Source organism: Cyprinus carpio, chromosome A7, assembly GCF_018340385.1.
Source record: "Cyprinus carpio isolate SPL01 chromosome A7, ASM1834038v1, whole genome shotgun sequence".
NCBI lineage: Eukaryota > Metazoa > Chordata > Actinopteri > Cypriniformes > Cyprinidae > Cyprinus > Cyprinus carpio.
In genome coordinates this window covers 192870-200048 of record NC_056578.1, presented here as the reverse complement: position 1 = coordinate 200048, position 7179 = coordinate 192870, and positions in this window count along the sequence as shown.

The window sequence follows — 7179 nt, the reverse complement described above, 5'->3', positions numbered from 1 at the left end:
ACTGGCTGGAGAGAGGTAAGCAGAGAGATAGGTTAGTCCTTAGAGTAAGCATGCAGTTTAGACCTTGTTGCAAATGACACCGGACGCTGACTGGGTGCATGTGTGTGGTTTGTATGGGGAGTGATGATTGCTGGTGGATGAAGAGCAGGTGGGAGTGATTAGTACTCAGGTGAGGGAGTGCGCAGTGATTGGTTGGTGATGGAACCTGGCGTGTCTGTTACAGCACCACCCTCCCCACGGCCCGCTCCTGAGGGCCGAGGACCCCGACGATGTGGTGGACATCCTCTTCCTCGTGGAGCCGGTCTTTCGGGGTGATTGGAATGGAAGGTGACTAGTAGGTTTGGATCCAGGATGTTGTTGTGTGGGACACATGAGCGTTCATCTGTACAGTATCCTTCCCAGTCCACTAGATACTCAAGTTGTCCACCACGCCACCGGGAGTCCAGGATTTCATGAACCTTGTAGGCAGCTCCATCGTCAAGGAGGAGAGGTAAGGGGGCTTTGGCTACGCCAGGCTCTGTGGAAGGAGAAACAGAAGGATGGTAAGGTTTGAGGAGTGAGACATGGAAAGTGGATCCGGTACTCAGGTGGCAGGTGGAGTTTGAAGGTGACTGGATTGATCTGCTCGGTGATGGTGAATGGGCCAATGAACCTGGGACTCAACTTGCGGCATGGTAGGCTCAGGCGGATGTCACGGGTTGACAGCCAGACCTTCTGTCCAGGTTGGTATGCCGGAGCATCTGAACGGAGAAGGTCGGCTGTCATCCTGCGCCTACGTAGGGCCCGTTGCAGTTGATGGTGGGCCGCGTCCCAGACCCTCTCGCTCTCTCAGAACCAGTAGTCGACTGATGAAATGTCCAAGGGTTCTCCTGACCATGGGAAGAGTGGTGGTTGGTAGCTGAGCACGCACTGGAATGGATTCTTGTGAGTCCTGTGGAAGGCTGTCGTAGAGAGTTCTGTGCGTACTCAGCCCCACCCTAGGAAACTGGTTCCAAGAGTCCTGGTGGCCAGGCAGAAGGTATGCAGGAAGCGGCCGATCTCCTGTATCTTCCTCTCCGTCTGCCTGTTGGATTGGGGATGGTAACCAGAGTACAGGCTGACGGCCACACCTAGGAGTGAGTGGAAGGCCCTCCAAACCCGGGAGATGAACTGGGGGCCTCTATCGGAGACAATGTCTTCGGGAATGCCAAAGTATCTGAAGACGTGGTTGAACATTAACTAGGCCATTTCCATGGCCGTGGGTAGACCTTTCAGGGGGAGAAGACGACATGATTTAGAGAACCGGTCAACTATAACAAGGATACATGTGTTGTTATCAGAGGGAAGCAGATCCGTAATGAAGTCCACCCCTAGGTGTGACCATGGGCGGTTTGGGACGGGCAGAGGGAGGAGCTTGTCTGATGGTAGGTTGCGTGGACTCTTTGAGATGGCGCAGTCTTTACATCCGTACACGTACCTTCTGATGTCCGATGCCATATTGGGCCACCAGAAGCATTCCCTCAGCAGCGAGAGGGTTTCACTGACCCCCGGGTGGCCAGTGCCAAGAGAAGTATGTGCAGAGTGGATGAGTGGAGTACGCCGTGTCCTGGGGATGTACTGCCGTCCTGGGGGGCAACCCGGCGGAGTGTTGGTGGAGGGATTGGAGGAGGGCAGGGTCTCAGTCGACCAGGTGATAGGACTGACGATTACCTTATCGGGAAGTATTGTTTCAGTTTCTTCAAGGCTTTCCTCAGGGGTGTGACAACGGGACAGAGCGTCGGCCTTGATGTTTTTGGCCCCTGGTCTATACAAGATGGAGAAGTTGAAGCGGGTGAAGAATAGCACCCAGCGGGCCTGCCTTGGATTTAGCCTCTTAGCCATGCGTAGATACTCAAGATTTTTATGGTCCGTGAGAACTAGGAAAGGGTGTTTGGCTCCCTCCAGCCAATGCCTCCACTCCTCCAGTGCCAATTTGATGGCCAGTAGCTCTCGGTTACCGATGTCGTAGTTGACCTCCGCCGAGTTGAGCTTACGAGAAAAGAAGGTGCATGGATGGAGGCGGCTGGGATTCCCCTGCTGCTGGGACAGGACTGCTCCTACTCCGGTGGTGGAAGCGTCAACTTCGATGAAGGGCCGATTAGGGTCAGGATGTACCAGGAGTGGAGCGGTAGTGAAAGCCTCTTTGAGAGAGTTGAAAGCTTCCAGGCAGGGAAGCTTGAAAGCTTCCAGGCAGGGGTCCAGGACAGAGACATGGGCTTATTACGGAGGAGACTGGTAAGTGGGTTGGTGATGGAGCTGTAGTTTTGGATGTATCGATGGTAGAAATTAGCAAAGCCGAGGAATCGTTGGAGTTCTTTGATGGTGGTAGGAGTGGGCCAGTTTCTGACAGCGTCCACCTTCCCCTCGTCCATCCGGATGCCACTGCTGTCGATGTTATACCCAAGGAACTGCACTGAGGGCTGATGGAAGGAGCATTTCTTGGCTTTGAGGTACAGGTGGAAGGCCCTCAGGCGTTGCAGGACCTCCACAACGTGGCGACGATGTTCCGCTAAGCTCCGGGAGTATATGAGGATGTCATCAATGTAGACGAGAACGAACTTGTGGAGGAACTCCCGGAGCACATCATGGATGAAATCCTGGAATACGGAGAGGGCGTTGACTAGTCCATACGGCATCACCAGGTATTCATAGTGGCCAGTAGGGGTGATAAGAGCTGTCTTCCACTCATCCCCCTCACATATCCCAATGAGGTTGTAAGCACTGCGGAGGTCCAACTTGGTGAAGACAGTTGTACCACGGAGATGTTCCAGGGCAGCTCGGACGAGAGGAAGAGGATAGCGGAATTTGGTTGTGATATTGTTGAGGGCATGGTAATCAATGCAGGGCCACAAGCCTCCGTCCTTCTTTGCCATTAAGAAAAAGCTTGAAGCAGCAGGGGAGGTAGATGGACGGATGTAACCTTGCGCCAGCGCCTCTTCGATGTAGTCCTCCATGGCCTTCTCTTCCGGGATGGAAAGGGGATAGATCCTTCCCCTTGGCACTGACTCACCCAGAAGCAGATCAATGGCGCAGTCCCATGGCAGGTGTGGCGGCAGCTTGGAGGCTCTTTTTGGGCAGAAAACATCACTGAAGGGGGCGTAATACAACGGTATGTCCACAGATCGTTTTTCCATCAGACTCTCTACGGAGGTCGCACATACAGAGAGTGGTTTATGGAGCTGAGAGGATGGAACCAGAACCTCGGGAAAACAGTCCATGAAACAGGTTTCGCCCCACTTCAGGATTTCGCCAGTCCTCCAGGATAGGACTGGGTTATGCTGCTCCAACCAAGGGCGCCCTAGGACCACGTCAGCGGTGGATTCCTCCAGAACCAGCAGATGGATCTTTTCTTTGTGAAGAATGCCAATTTGCAGTTGAAGTGGCCTGACACTACGGCGAACCCGTCCCCTGCTCAGCGGCCTTCCCGTTATTGAGTGGATCTGGTAGGAGGATTGCGTGGCCGTGGTCGGGAGGTGGAGCTGACAGCAGAGGGAGCCAGAGATGAAGTTGCTGGCTGACCCAGAATCGAGGAGTGCATTGTCTGGAATAGAAATATCAGCAGCAGTAAGTGTCACAATAGTGGTGAGTGGTTTCATCTGATTTGTGGTAGGGAAGATGGCACTCACCAGAGAATGAGGAGGGTGTATGGGGCATGTGGAGAGGATATGCCCCGGAGATCCACAGTATAAACATAGATTCTGGGTCAGCCTTCTCTGCAGTTCAGCCCCAGTCAGGCGGGTAGAGTCCATTTGCATGGGTTCATGGGCTGGTTCTGGAGGGCTGACAGGTTCTGGTCGGCAGAGGGAGATGTGTTGAGGCTGGCCCTGGTGCTCTTCGAGACACGACTGCATACAAGTGACGAAGCGTATGGAGAGTTGGATGAAACGTTCAAGCCCGATGGTATCCTCATATGCAGCGAGATGCAACCATGCTCGGGGATCCAATCCTTGCCGATAAGTCGTTAGCAGAGCTTGTTCATTCCACCCACTTGTGGCCGCGAGAGTTCTAAACTGGAGAGCATAATCATTCACAGACATCTTGCCTTGTTTTAAATTGTATAGTTTTTCACTGATGGATGAATCCCAGGTAGGTTTACCGAAAACTTCCCTGAAGTGGTCAACAAAGCTGGTATATGACTGGATGACAGGATTATTATGGCTCCAAATGGAATCGGCCCATTGAAGTGCTTTACCTTTCAACTGTGATATGATGAAGGCCACTCTGGATCGCTCAGTGGGGAATAAGTGCGGCTGCATCTCCAGGACCAGCGAACATTGCAGGAGAAATCCGCTGCATTCCTCCGCCGAACCAGAGAAGGGCGCTGGTTTGGCCATGGGACTGGAGGGCACTGAAGGTGACGAAGTGGTGGTGTCGTTCCCGGAAGTGCCCGCTGGTGGTGAAGGTGATGAAGGTACGTTGAGTGTATGCCACAAGGTGTCTACGAGGTCCTGGAAGGGGTCTGGTATGAGAGCAGGTATGGGAAACTGTGGTATAGCGGTGATAGCTAAGAGTGAGTAAACTGAATTCTGTCCTTGTGATGATTTCGGGTAAAGGTCCTGGAAGCAGCAGAGGAGTGGAGACACACACACACACTCACGATCGACACAAGAGGTAACTGGGAATCACTGGAGACAGGTAAGTATAGCAAAGGAAGTCCTTGAAGTCGGCAGGTAGGTAATCCTAGTTGCAAACGAGACCAGACAGTGACTGTGTGTGGGTGAGTGTCTTTTAAGTGCTGGTAGATGATGGTGCTGACGAGGGGCAGGTGTGTGTGATCAGTACTCAGGTGAGGGAGTGCGCTGTGATTGGATGGGGTTGGAGCCTGGCGTGTCTGTGACAATAACAGCCCAAATGTCTTATTATAATTGACTGATTAAATATAAGAATTTGACTCAAATGATAATGCACACTTTTAGAAAAAAATGGCTTTAAGGTCAAAATGACAATTTAATATATTTAAACTTATTGGAAAATATTAATTTCCATCACTGCTGTGAACTGACCACCACACAGGATATGAAGAATATAAAAATTTTAGGAGTCAGCTGTCCACTGTAGTCCTCAAGATATCAGCACAGTAACACTCAGTCAAATTATTGTTTTCGATAAAATCCCAGAAAAATAGAGATATAATTTTTTGTCAGTATCGTACACCCCTAGCTGCCAGCCGTTCTGTGCAATTGGCTGAATGTAAAATCTAACACCGCAGACACCACACTAACCTTCGCCAAAGAATAACTTAACTTTAGGTTGTTCACAAAAGAAATCTGTCAGTGTTCTTTTCATTTTCTCTCTTCTTCAGCCCTTTTTTTTCTTGCAGTAGTTAGCGGAAAGCAGTGACTGAGTGATTGACAGCTAATATTAACCAATCTAAAATCTGCATTAAAGTTAAGAATGTAAGGATAGAATCTGTTAATATATCATTTGTAGTTGCGATTCTCATAAATTTTTGGTGAGTGCTCCTAAATTTTTGCTGGTGCTCCTAACTTTTTGAAGTTGGGAACACCAGTGCTACCAAGTAAAAAAGTTAATTTCGAGCCCTGATAACAGTCACAAAGGAATGTGAAGAGATTTGTCAGTGTCAGCCTTGTAAGCCTGTAGACTGGTCTCACACCACTAACTCCATCAAAGAAAAGGGATAGGACCGGGTTGTGATGGTTGTGGCCCAACCTAAAAAAAAAAAAAATGTTTTAAGATCTCATTAATATATGTGACCAATCATGGAAAGTAGGGACACAAGTCGGTTCTCTTGATGATTGATTCTGAACTGATTCTGTGCTAATGTTATGAGCGCGGGTAAACCGAAGGCTTGAATCAAGGGCAATCATCGCCAATGAAGTCATTACGTCGAGCGCAAAAGAACTGGTGAATCGTTTTCTTAAACCGGTTTATTGAATCGAACTGTCTGAAAGAACCGGTTCACGGAAAAGAACCGAACTTCCCATCACTACTGGTGATCCAAAACCAATGCAACCAGTTCTTGACTCGAAAACGAGTCAATGTTTCGTTCGTTATCTGGCTCGGCTCGTGTTCATCTTCACTTCTCTCTTCACAGCAGTTCAGTCCGTGTACTGTTTGAGTAAATGAATTACTCCGTGATATTGGTTTATTTGAACTCAGAGGGAGTGTCAGCCATGTTAAAAAAGTTAACAGCTTAAGTCATTTGTGGATTAATGATTATTGTTGATGCGAACCGTTTCAAATGATTCAGTTCGATTTGGTGAACTGGTTCAAGAAGATCCGGTTACATCGAGTGATTCGTTCGCGAACCGGATATCACTAAACTGCAGTGCTGTGAACGTGCTCATAACAGACACGGAAGACAAGACAACGCTGAATAAAGTCGTAGTTTTTGCTTTTTTTGGACCAAAATGTATTTTCGATGCTTCAGAAAATTCCAACGGACCCTCTGATGTCACATGGACTACTTTGAAGATGTTTTTATTACCTTTCTGGACGTGGACAGTATACCGTACATACATTCTCAATGGAGGGACTGAAAGCTCTCGGACTAAATCTAAAATATCTTAAACTGTGTTCCGAAGATGAACGGAGGTCTTATGGGTTTGGAACGTCATGAGGGTGAGTCATTAGTGACATAATTTTCATTTTTGGGTGAACTATCCCTTTAAGCTTGTTAAAGGACACTTACAAGTCTGCGATGCTTGCGGAAAGAAGTCTCACGTCTCAGCTGTTGTCTGAAAATTTCCTCATTTCGTTTTTCTCTCAGTTCTATAATTTGAAGAACAATGGAAGATACTATTTCATAAATTTTAAAAACATAAAGTGATGCAGCAACCCTTCAGAGGAAAATACTCTGCAGGACAGTGCCCCTCCAGGAGCAGGATTGGACACCCCTGCACTGAGCAAAGCTGATTGAGTCTACATGGTTGTCATGCTGTGGTTAAATGTGCAGCGCTGCCCAGCAGCAGATCTTTGTTGATCACAGTCAGTTTGAGGTCAGATTAGTATTATTTATTTATTTTTATTTATTTTTATTTTATTTTTATTTATTTTTTTGACATGGACATCACAGCTACACTGGACGAACCATATGCACTTACATGCTAATTTTCAACACCAATCCCCGGGAGGCTTTTCAATAATAAACAAAAAGAATAAAAAATAAACCATGTTATTCATTTATAGAGATCATGGCAA